Source organism: Watersipora subatra, chromosome 3 (assembly GCF_963576615.1).
Source record: "Watersipora subatra chromosome 3, tzWatSuba1.1, whole genome shotgun sequence".
Classification (NCBI taxonomy): Eukaryota; Metazoa; Bryozoa; class Gymnolaemata; order Cheilostomatida; family Watersiporidae; genus Watersipora; species Watersipora subatra.
In genome coordinates this window covers 57,078,946-57,091,276 of record NC_088710.1, presented here as the reverse complement: position 1 = coordinate 57,091,276, position 12,331 = coordinate 57,078,946, and the positions used below count along the sequence as shown (strand labels likewise).

Below are 12,331 nucleotides of genomic sequence, written 5' to 3'. Positions count from 1 at the left end.
AGCTAGTAGCACTCTCGGCACGACTGAAGCGGTACACCAAAGAGCGGGATAACAAGAGAATGAACAAACTGTTCATCAATAATCCATCTAAAGTGTATTCTCAGTTCAAAGGTGAACTGCGGCAGCCGATGTCAGATCCTCCCCGATCCAGCACCTCAAAGTTCTGGAAGGACATCTGGGAGAAAGAAACTACTCATAACACTACTGCAAATTGGCTGAAGAGGCTTAAAGAGAGTCACACCGTGGCTCAGCAAGGACTCACCATCAGCAAAGTGGACATCAACTGCAGAGTGCAGCGTATGAACAACTGGGCAGCACCTGGCTATGACATGATTCAAGCCTTCTGGTTGAAGAAATTGAAATCACTTCACACTAGAATGGCTAAGCAGATGGAATGCCTAATAGAAGAAGGCGACCATCCGGAATGGCTGACCAAAGGACGAACTGTACTTCTGATAAAAGATCCAAAGCAGGGGCCGATTCCCAAAAACTATCGACCAATAACGTGCTTGCCCACCACCTGGAAACTGCTCTCAGGAATAGTTGCAGACAAACTGGAAAAGCACATGAGTCACTATATGACCAGTGCTCAGAAAGGAATTGGGCGCAACACCCGAGGAGCCAAACATCAGTTACTGTTGGATCGGACAGTCTGTCAAGACAGCAGGAGAAGGCAAACCAATCTTGCCATGGTTTGGATTGTCTACAAAAAGGCCTATGACTCAATTCCCCTTACTTGGATACTTGAGTGCCTCAGTATGTACAATGTTCACCCTGCTCTTGTGGCATTCATCAAGATGTCAATGACCAAGTGGAAGACGGAACTGGAGGCTAATGGCAAAAAGCTGGCGAATGTAAAAATTAAGCAAGGCATCTATTAAGGTGACTCTTTATCACCGCTGCTCTTCTGCATATGCCTAAACCCTCTAAGCAATATGCTCGAGGAGACTCAATATGGGTACCAGTTTAAGAGTAGCACCAAAATAAACCACCTCTTCTACATGGATGACATCAAGCTGTACGCTAACAAAGAAAGGGACATTGATTCGCTAATACACCTCACTCAGGTATACAGCAAGGACATCGGAATGACCTTCAGTATTGAAAAATGTGGAAGGCTAATTCTTGAGAAAGGCCATTCTATGCTCACAGATGGCTTAAGAATGCCAAATGGTACCATCAAAGATATAGAAGAAGGGTACAAGTACTTGGGGATTATGCAAAGCAACATCAACCACGAAACCAAGGTACGTCACAAAGCCATTACCGAATACAAGAAACGCCTTCGGCAGGTCTTACGAAGCCAGCTCAATGCCAAGAACCAAATCATGGCAATAAATACCTACGCACTGCCAGTAATAAGATATCCAGCAGGCATAATAAAGTGGACTGAGGAAGCCATCAAAGAAACAGATATAGCAACTCGTAAACTGCTGACCATGCATGGAGCCCTCCACCCAAAATCTGATACTACTAGATTTTATCTCGATAGGAAAGATGGCGGTAGGGGACTCAAAAGTGTACAGCAGACAGTGAAAGAGGAGGAGCAAAGCATCAAAGCATATGCAGCCTCCATGGCCACTTCAGATAAGTTGCTAGCTGAATTTCAATCGGCTGCTCTTACAACGGACCTACGCCCTGATGATGAGGAAATTGACTGGCACACGAAACCTCTTCATGGTGCTTATCACCAACAAATATCTAAGGTTGGCGATCTTCACCAGACATACATGTATATGTGGCTGAACAAAGGAAACCTAACGGCCAATACAGAGTCGCTAATCATGGCAGCCCAGGAGCAAGTGCTCCCAACAAGGCAACTCCAAACAAAAATCTATCACACTAGAGACGATCCTAGATGCAGACTGTGCAAAGATGCACCTGAGACCATCCAACACATCATCAGTGGATGCAAGCAGCTTGCAGGAAATGCATACACTGAGCGGCATAATCATGTCGCAGGTGTTGTGTATAGAAGTCTAAGTGATGAGTATGGCCTTAATAAACCACAACACTGGTGGGAAGTTCCTGGTAAGGTCAATGAAAATGACCGCGCTAAGATCCTCTGGGACTTCTACATCCGAACTGACAAGCATGTCCTAGCAAACCAACCAGATATAGTGGTGGTAGACAAGGAGAACAAGAGGGCTACTATAATATATATAGCAGTACCCAATGACTACAATATAGCCAGCAAAGAAAAAGAAAAGGTAGAGAAATATCTCCCTCTTGGAGAAGAGATTGAAAAATGCTGGAATGCAAGAACAACTGTAATCCCAGTAGTCATTGGGGCACTGGGCACAATAACACCGGCGCATAAAATGTGGCTTGCCCAAATACCAACAGCAATCAACTCAGGTGAGTCGCAGAAAAGTGCGTTATTGGGAATAGCTAAGATCTTGAGGCGAGTGCTCAAACTCCCAGGTCTCTGGTAGGAGACCCGAGTTAGAGCAGAATTTATCACCCATACGGGGTATCCAGGGTGAGGAAACAATTTTATATATATATATATATACAATGGAATTAAAGTTGAACTTTTGACATGCCCAAATAACTGACAAAGCTTCCTTTTTAATTTGCGTATATATCTTCTCAGTATCTAAAAGGTTGCTTGATGAGTATGATGCGGAAAACCTTCCTTCTCCCTTTTTCTGTAATAAAACTGCTCCTAGTGCATTCCTACTAGCATCAGCCGTAATCTAGTGATGTCTATTTAGGTCAAACTTTAATAATGCGGGAAAAGTAGTCAGTGCAGTTTTCAGATTTTTATAAGCTTGTTTTAGGGCTTGTTCTCAGCTCCAACCATTCTTATTACTCAGCAATTGTGTAATAGGTACCTTCACCTCAGCCATTCTAGGGTTGAATTTATGCATGTAGTCTGCCATACCATGCGATCTTTTCAGATTTTTTTTAAATTCTAGGGTTCTTTTCCATGTCAATTATTGCTTTAATCATCTTTGCCAGCACTAATACTTTTATCCAATTATTAAATGGCCCAAAAATTCAACACCACTTTAAACTGATACTTCTCCCTGTTCAATGTTAGAGTGCCCTTTTTAGGGTATTTAATGCCTGCTGTAACCGAAGATTATGATGTTCTTCAGATTTTTCGTAGATCAAAATATCATCCATATGATGTAGAACTTTTTTGATGCCACTCACAATCTAGGATATTTCTCTCTAGAGGTTTTGTGGTATCAAAGATATTCCAAAAGACATTCTGTTAAAGCAATATCTTATAAAATAAAAGATAAATGTCATCAACTCCCTAGTTTCTGGGCTTAGTTTGATCTGCCAGAATCTGCCATTTACATCAATCTTAGAAAAAAAATTGGCACTAGCCAAAAAAACTAAAGCATCATCTACCTGGGCCAAAGGAAACACTTCCCTTCGCACACTTTTGTTTAGCTTATAAAGATCCATACAAAAGCATATTTTTGGGAGCTACCACGACTCCTACACATGATTCAGTGTTTCTTTCTATTGGTGATAATACTCCAAGTTTTTCCATTCTTTCAAGTTCCTTTTTGACTTTATCTCTGAAAGTCAAAGGAAGGAACTCTTCTGGATACCGAAAGTTTGAAAGGACAACCACCTGAATTTAATTTGAAACGTGTCACCTACTGTACTCAAACTTTAAAAAAAAGAAAACCATCAGTAATACTGTTGTAATTGTTGTAACTGTTGTAAACACTGATGTAATTGGCAATATTATAATGCTCAGAGCAGAGATCTCATTCCTACCTAATAGGCTTTTAATCGCCCCTTTTATCACAAAAGCATATGCCTGTGTGTTATTCTTAGAAGTAAGTTCCAAATCAGTCTCACAAGCAACCTCCAACCATCAGTACCTTTTAGAACTTCAGTAGGTTCTGTTTCTGTAAGGTTACACTTCCTAAAGATCTCTTCTGTAAGAATGGTCACATTTGCTCTTGTGTCTAACATAAACATAGTCATGATCCCATTAGCAAACAGCCTTATAACAAAAATTCTTAGGTTTTGCTTTGATCTTGTATACTTGATTTTTTTGGTATAGTCAGAAGAACTCATCAGACTCTGATTCTTCTCTGTAGTCTTTACAACAGTTATTAGTTCTTATCTCTCTCGCTGTTCTTCCTTTGTTTCAGCAGTTTCTTGCTATGTCTTTCAAGACCCCATTTATAGCAAAGTAATCTCTGTTCTGGTCTCTTTTCACTTTTAATCTATGGACAATCTTTGAACCATTGACTTGCTGATTTACATATAAAAGCATTCCATTCTTGACCTTCTCTATTCTGTTTGTTATGTGGCGGTTTGCTTTCAACTGCAGCAACTGATGTTTCTGTCTTATCACTAAGAAATTTATTTGACTTCTCAGCCGTAGCAAATAGGTAACAAATGTTATAGACTTTTGCTATGTTAAGCTTATCAGTTGCTAACAAATCCTTCCGGAACTTATCATTACGTAAAACTTTGGTGACAATACGATGTGTTATGTTGTCCTATAATTCTTAAAATTTATAAAAATTAGCAGCCTTTGAAACACAATCGAATAATGTTTCCACTTTTTTCAGATAAAAAATGTTCCCACATTTTTGGATGAAAATTGTTCCATTACGAAGAATCTATGTTTAGTTATGAAAATATTCTGTTTTCCTGTAAACTGTTGATCGAATATTGCGACAAGATTTTAAATAGATTTTAACTGAAATGTTTTTTGCTGGAATGCTTAATTTAGTAAATATTCGGTAGCCCTCCGATTCTGTTGCATTTTATAGAAGCCCTCATCTTCTAAAGTTGAAATTCCTCTCTATCTCTCCTCTCTCCAAACCACTCTTTGATGACTCCAATTTTTGTACATCAGTAGAAAAAGAGCTAAAACAATCTTCATTTATGGAAAGGTTGGAGCTGATCAGTGCTATTTCAAAATACAAAATAAAGTCTCACCAACATTCCAGTTTCGAGCTTCCTTCAAGTCCTAAAAATATAATTCACACCTCAACCCCTTTCAGTGATGCCATTTTATCACCAGATATTAACTAAAAGTAATTGACATTTAGCAAACCTCAAAGTTATTTACACAAAACTTCATAACATTTAATACGATACGGGCACTCTACTGCCTACCTCTGACACCATGTAGTGTTTTTCCCTTATTTGTTAGTAGCTTTCTCCTGCTGTTGTGTTAGTGTATTTTTGTAACGCAAATTCGTGGCCTTCAGAAGCCTTTCCTCTCTTTTTAGTGGTATTTTCTTCTCTCGCCATGCTTTTGGCTTTTCCAACTCATAACTTTCAGTCCTTAACACTCAATCTAAATACTTTGAGTTAGCATAGATATAGAAAAGGCGTTAGTAAACATATATACAACATTACAAAAACATTACTAAGGAGACAGGCAACTGAAGCAGCTTTTTCTCTTTGAATAGTGCTGATTAGGTCAATTTTTTCAATTTCGTCAGTGTTTTAAAACGCTCAAAAGCATCTAATCAGGCCGAATTGAGCCTTTATAACGAGTTCGGTTGAATTCAGTGGTCAAATTTTTTCAATTTTGTCAAAGTGTTGTAAAACGCTCAAAATCATTTGATTAGGCCAAATTGAGCCTTTATAGTGAGTTTGGTTGAACTCAGGGGTCAACTTTTTCAATTTTTCAAAAAGGAGATTTTATAGGCACACATTGTCTGTCCTCATCAATTATTGTAAATCCAACAGGACCGATATGTATGTATGTGATTGAATCCCTAAAACACTTAAGTTGCTTGATATATGCCGTAACAAATGCACCCAGTTTGCTCCCGAAATAGATATCGTCTGCCATGAGGAGTCATTCATTTTCTTTACTATTGAATTGCCCAATACTATAGTCTTCATATCTGGAATACAACAGAAACAAACCTACTATGTACCTAAAACTAAAAGACAAAGTCATATGTTCAGCCTATTGAGTTTTTTTAACTTGTCTTCCGTATCGGGTCTTCTTTTCTGGAGTTCTCGATGATCTGCTTTCATTACTAAGCCTTTTGTGCTCCACGGGTTTCGTTATGACTAGACTTTGAAGTGAAGAAGTTCTGGGTACAGATTCAGCTCTGTCTTGAGTTACACTCTCATTACTTGCTCTGTAAATCCTCATATCTATTCTAGGTCTGCTTAGTGATTCAGAGTATTGTACACCTGAGCTATTTTCTAGGTCTTTCTCTATAGGTGATCTAGATACGATAGCTCTGTTTCTGCGCAGCAAGTTCTCTGATGATCCAACATCCACTATTTCTTTTCCTCGAGTTCTAATAACATTCTCCTGAGTTGAGCTCAGAAAGAGCGCAACTTCACGTTGGGCGCTATTTGGTGTATCTCCTGTTTGGTCACAGTAAAATGCAAATTTATAATTATATTTACTACTAGAAATTCCGCTGTCATACAGCCCACAACCAAAGTGATAATGGAAAAAAGAAAGGGTACTGTTGGTTGTTAAAAAACTAGTTCTCAGCAGGAATTGACAGAGCATAGTGTAAATGAGACTTGTTTGAGATGATATAAAATAAATTTGAGGGAGCATGACTCTAAAAAGGTGCAACTAACAATTTATTTTGGAGGTAAAGTTGGGTTGAAACCAGGTATACGAGTAATTGATTAATTGTTGATATTACAATATCTGTTATAAGTATACAGTATCTGTTAAAGGTCGCGCAGTCTAGTCTCCTCTCTTTTGCGTTGTAAGATTTGGTCATTGATAGCTAATCTAGTGATGCGCTCCCTAGCGAAGTTGTTAACAAGTAAGTCATTGATGTTTCAAACTCGAGAGAGCAACAAATGATATTCCAGCGGTCATTTCGTGGTGGCCTATATCGATGACAGCTTTAGCCATGGTAAGACCTTGACTCTTGTGTATTGTCAAACCCCATGCTAGATCGAGAGAAATGCCTATACAGCTAAGAGTGGCATGGCCAGCAGTCCAAGTACTCTTGATAGGTATAACTGGAAAACTGTTGGGGTGTTCGGGAAGAAATGTTGGACCAGTATAATCTGGAAATATGCAGACAACGAAATCAGGTAATGCAGGTGGGCCTTGATTTGCACAGTATATGATACGCAAGACAGTACCAATTGAACCATTGACTAATCCTTTCTCAACCCAAAGATTTGCTCTAAGCATAACTCACGAACCGACTGATAGAAATACAGTGCGTTGAAGACCGCATGCAAGATTAGAAGATGCCAAGTGAGCATTGCGGCCAGCGTGTTTTGAGTTAATATGTGCAATGGGATTGCCAAGTAGTAGAAGTCTGTTTGAGTAGTAGTCGTGGTCCAATGCACATGTTGGAAATAGACGAGCAGCAGTATTGAAGACGGGATCATGATCAGCAATGCCAGGAAATCAGTGCGACAGGAGTTCATAGTCTTGCTCGGTTGACTCTCCATCACGGAGTCTTAGTAATAGATCGCGGAAGATTAGATCATTTGCTTGACGCATACATTGGGCTAAGAAGAACGCAGTATCAAAGGTTTGGTAAGCTGAGTGGCCAAGCAAACAAACAGCACTCCTGACATTGGCTGAAACATTCTGGCATCTAAAACAGGCGGTAGTTGACCAGCATCGCCAAACGTGATTATGGAGCAGCCACCAAAAAGCTGGTCAGATTTTTCAGGGAAGGCTTGTCGTAAACGTTTATCAATTGCATTTATCAGGCAGCAGCCAATCATTGAAAGTTTGTCAATTATGATGTATTTAATTTGCAGACACTTAGCTTGAAGAATTTGCAAAGCAGGGCCATTTAGCTGCCGAGTGTCAGTAGGTTTAGCAAAGTGTAGGAAAGAATGAATGGTCGAACCAGAGATGTTCAATGCCACAACACCAGTAGGAGCCAAAAGTTTGCAACGTTGACCGAGCAGTTGATGCAATGCTTGAATTAGGAAGCTTTTACTTGTTCCAGCAGAACCAAGAACAAGTGCTTTGAGGGGAGGAGGATCGGCAAGTTGGGAATGGTTCTCTATGCGGTCATAGACTTGCCTTTGCTCATTGTTTAGTTGGGCAATATCAACAAGGGGTATTTCAATGGGAGGTGGGTTGTAATTGTTTTGAGCATCAATTAGAAAAGTAGGAGTGTGTGGGACAAGGTGTAGGAGATCTTGGCTATCGGCAACCCAGTCAAAATCCGGATTGGCTTGTAAAGCAGGTTGAGCAGGAGGCAAGTCGTCTTTTTGGTCAAGTAGGCCCATCCAGGGCTCACGTTCATGGGGAAAAATTTCAGGAATGTTTTCTGCATCTTGAAAAAGTTGGGCCGCCGCTTGTTCCACTGCATTTTCAAGTGGTTGATCTTAGTCAATGAGTAGGGGGTTTTCATGAATGAATTGTGTGTAAGCATCGATTGGGTTCTCAAAGCCTGCGAGCAATTGGTTCCACTGGGTGAAAGGTTTATGCAGAACTAAAAACTGCATGCAATACTTGGCAAATGTGCCACTTACTGGATCTGAGCTGTATTTGGGGAAGATTTGCATGATAGCATCACCACCGATATGGGCATGAGCTGTAAGGAAGTTTGCATTACGGTGTTGGATAAGTCTGAATGATTTTGTGAATGCAAAGAAAGACATGGCGTGGAAGGCAGGAGGACGGGCCATGTATTTTCGCTTATCAGAGTTTCCTTGACCAGGTAAATTGTCCTGTATTGTTTGACCACCAACTTTAAGAGTGACAAAGGTGCGTGATGAGTGATACAGAGGTAAGCTAGCAACGACATGAACTGCTTCTTGTGCGCAAACATCTCTAGCAATAGTGTTGAGGAGTACAGCAGTTGCAGTGCGTTGTATGTTGGTTTCAGGAGGAAGCTGTTGTGTGATAATTTGATGATAAACCTGCGTGTAGTCAGTACTTGCGGCTTTAGCTTTTGAAGTATATTTGGCAATATATTTGGCTGCATTGGTTATGTCAAAAGTCAATGAAATGTCATGATTTGCAGTCCATGTAACCATGCATCTGAGATTATAGTTGTTCAAGAGAGGGTCATTAGTAGCGGATTTTATAGCCATAGATGTTCTATGACCTTGTTCATCTAGAACAAAATCAACAGATGTTTGTGCTTGGAGTTTTTTTGGAAAGCCAAATCAGAACTTTTGAGTGCCATCTGGCTGTGTTCGCAAACAGTACCCCTGACTGCAACGTGTATGTTTTTGACAAATGTTGACGAGGTCTTTCAAGTGGTTTTTTAAAGTAGTTAATGTAGTTTTTTAAGTTATCTACATCTTGACCTCTTACTGAACATGGGTGGTTTTGAACATCCCAATAGAGGTTAACTGGATTTTGGTTATGTTCAATGGCAGGATTCCAAGTGCATACATATTTATCCCAATATGATGTTAGTTCAAGTTGTGTACAAGTTTGTGTGTTTGGGGCATTTTGTAACCAAGCTAGGCCATGTACATGCAAGCTGCCTCGATGTTGCCATTCAAATCTGTACCATTAGTCATCAATTAGAAAGTAAGGTGTAAGGAAATGTTTGAAGAACGTGTCAAATCTAACACCTAGGTATGAGTCAACAGTAAGAGGTGAGTGCGCAATTGCTTGAGCAATGATTTTATTGTCAGTGTCAAGAAAGCGTGCTAGATCGGGCCACTGCATGTCAGCAACTGAAAATGTGAAGAAAGCAGTAGCATTTCCAAGTTGTTTGTTCATTGCCAGAAGTTCATTGCGTCGGCTATACCAGTATTGAGCAGTACCCCTGATTTGGGAACCGAACCTAAGAATTTTGTTGCTCAAGTTTTGTTGATTTTTATTGACAAGTTGGCGAATATCAGCAACAGACATTTCACGCTCATTTGGGTTGTTCTGTACAAAGACTTGACCTACTTGAATAGATTGCCAGCGAAGTGAACTATTATAAGCAAGGAAAACAAATCTAGGATCAACTTGAAATCGACCATCTTTGTAGTAAAGAAGATGTTTGAAGTTATCACGCGCGGAAACAGGTTTAGCACGGGGTGCACGTAAATCCGCGACACCTCTCGGAAACAAAACAGGAAATGCTCTTGCTATGTAGCCAACAGTGTTGAACTCGTTGATAGTTTCACCTTGTCTTGCAGGCCAGTCAATTACATCATTGTTATCAGTTGCAGCCTGAATAGCTTGATGTTCATTTGGTGCGGGCCTTTGTGCAGGTGCAAATGTATTTGGAATGACATGGTCATTTGGAATATTTGGTTGACGTTGCAAGTTAGGTTCATTGTTGTTGGCTTCATTTGGGTTGTTGGCCCCATTATCTGGAATAGGTGCTGGAGGTAGGTCAGCATCTAACTCTTGTACTATATGATAGTCAGGTAATTCCACAATGTTATCAAGTGGCAAAGCATCTATGTTTTCCTGGATAATGTTTATGTTACGATAAAATTCATTGTTAGCTTTAAGCCAAATGAGCGTGGCAAGAACTCTTTGACGACGAACTGCAAAGAGATTGGCTGGCAAGGCAGTTTGGTCAATGCGTTGACGAAAGACAATGATCTCAATTTGTTGTACTTTGGCGAGGTAAATTCATAATAAAGTCATTTATGTTCTGAGGGAAATTGATGACATGACCTTCGAATAAATTCGATTACAAGTAAACAATGCCATAGACTGGTGAAATTAGCACGGTTTTCTCGTGAAATGCGCACTGTTACATAGTTCTACTATCTGTTGCATGGCTTTATTGGCGTATCGTAGGCCGGTCTTAACTTTTATTAAACCAAGATTTTCAAGCGTTTTGTGGTGATTTTCGGCCAAATTAATCTGTCTATTTGTGTATAATCCGATCAGATGGGTAAGTTTTAAGATACTGTCGACAATTTACCAAGACTTGGTAACATATTTAAATAGGCTTATATGTGTTTTGTATCGTTATTATACTTAAACTACTCTACAAAACGATAGTTAAATTTGTTGATGAGATTTTGAAACAAGGGTTTGCGACTTTGTTGATGAAAAACTTTCGTAAGTTGTGTGCACATGCATTTATCATAAAAACTCTCAAACTTCGCTCCGCTCCTTTGGTCATGAGTTAACTCAAGAATTTATAGATTTACCATAACTAGCAAGAAAAGTGATAAGATAACTTATTAACTAGTTTCTGTTTGAAATTTATTGTTTCTTTGCTCTGTCATTTAGTCAGCTACAGCATGTCTATTTATTCTAGAATATTCTATCACATGGCAACGCGCAGTTGGAATTTTATCATGATTTGCAAGATCTGTATTCTGCAATTGTAAAGCACTATGTCATGGATCCTACCACTGAATGTAATGCGTGACTTAACACAGCTTCAATGCATAGAGTGATCGATAACCACGCGGGTCTATTCGACTTGTATAAGCTGTGAACAGCAGAAAAACACACTATTAGAAGTCTATCCTTCAACTCTGAAACACTATCTGCAACACAAATAAAACTGGTGAGAACATTTTTTACATTTCTGCAATATTTTTTATTGATTGTCTAATGCTTACTAATGCTTAGCTGTTTCAAAGCAACCAAATTTTTAGGAAACCGATTTCTATTTTTTTGAGTTTGAGCTTAACTTAGTCCATTTAAAAGTTTAACTTACTCTCTTCAACTTACTCTGTTTAACTTACTCTGTTCCAAAGGCTGTAAGTACATAACTACACTATTTAAGGTCTTACGATCTGTTAACTTTTTGCATTCAATATAATATATTGAAAGTTATACATATTATGTATAACTTTGCAAGAATAAATTTTTATTGGTTTTTACATGGTTTTCATTATGCACAAAAAAAAATCAAAAAATCAATAGATAAAAATCAAGACTTATCAACTGAGTTGAACAAATGTGTTTTAACTTTTCACAGCTGAAATTAATTTTTAACAAAATTTATATAATTTATAATTTATATAAAATCATTCAAAACTTGAAAAGTAATTAGTATATTTTTAAACTGAAAATTGCATCTTATTTGACACAAATTTTTTTTTGATAATAATATTTCAGATAGCTAGTTTTACTAGTTTCAAGCGTTTTGTGGCGATTTTCGGCCAAATTAATCTGTCTATTTGTGTATAATCCGATCAGATCTGTCTTTCTTCTATTTCATAAAAATGTGGAAAAATGGTTTAGAGAAACAATTTTTAAACCTCTAAAATGCAGGAGATTATAGACTATAAGAACACGAAAATAGTGTTACTCATGTTTTGTGACCTCTCATGTTAGCCATGTTCATCATAGTGAGCGCTGAAACCTTGTCATCATAATAGCTTTATTATTTTTCACTATATACGTTTTATGAGGGGTTATGAGTAGGATTGTAGATGTTGTGTGGTCAATGCTCTTTTGTAATCGTTGAAGCTTAGATCGGGGAGGCTGTTTAAAAATTTG

The 12,331-nt window shown here is 38.7% G+C and overlaps 2 protein-coding genes across 2 annotated transcripts in view; both read left to right on the top strand.

Moving 5' to 3' along the window:
- Positions 1-12,331, top strand: part of LOC137391205 (glutathione S-transferase 1-like) — a 37,944-nt gene that overhangs the window by 22,542 nt on the left and 3,071 nt on the right. The window lies entirely within an intron of this gene.
- Positions 11,299-12,331, top strand: part of LOC137391210 (probable glutathione S-transferase 7) — an 82,713-nt gene continuing 81,680 nt past the window's right edge. The window contains exon 1 of the mRNA XM_068077610.1: positions 11,299-11,390. The gene's annotated coding sequence lies outside the window, so the exon portion shown is untranslated. The remainder of the gene's footprint in view (positions 11,391-12,331) is intronic.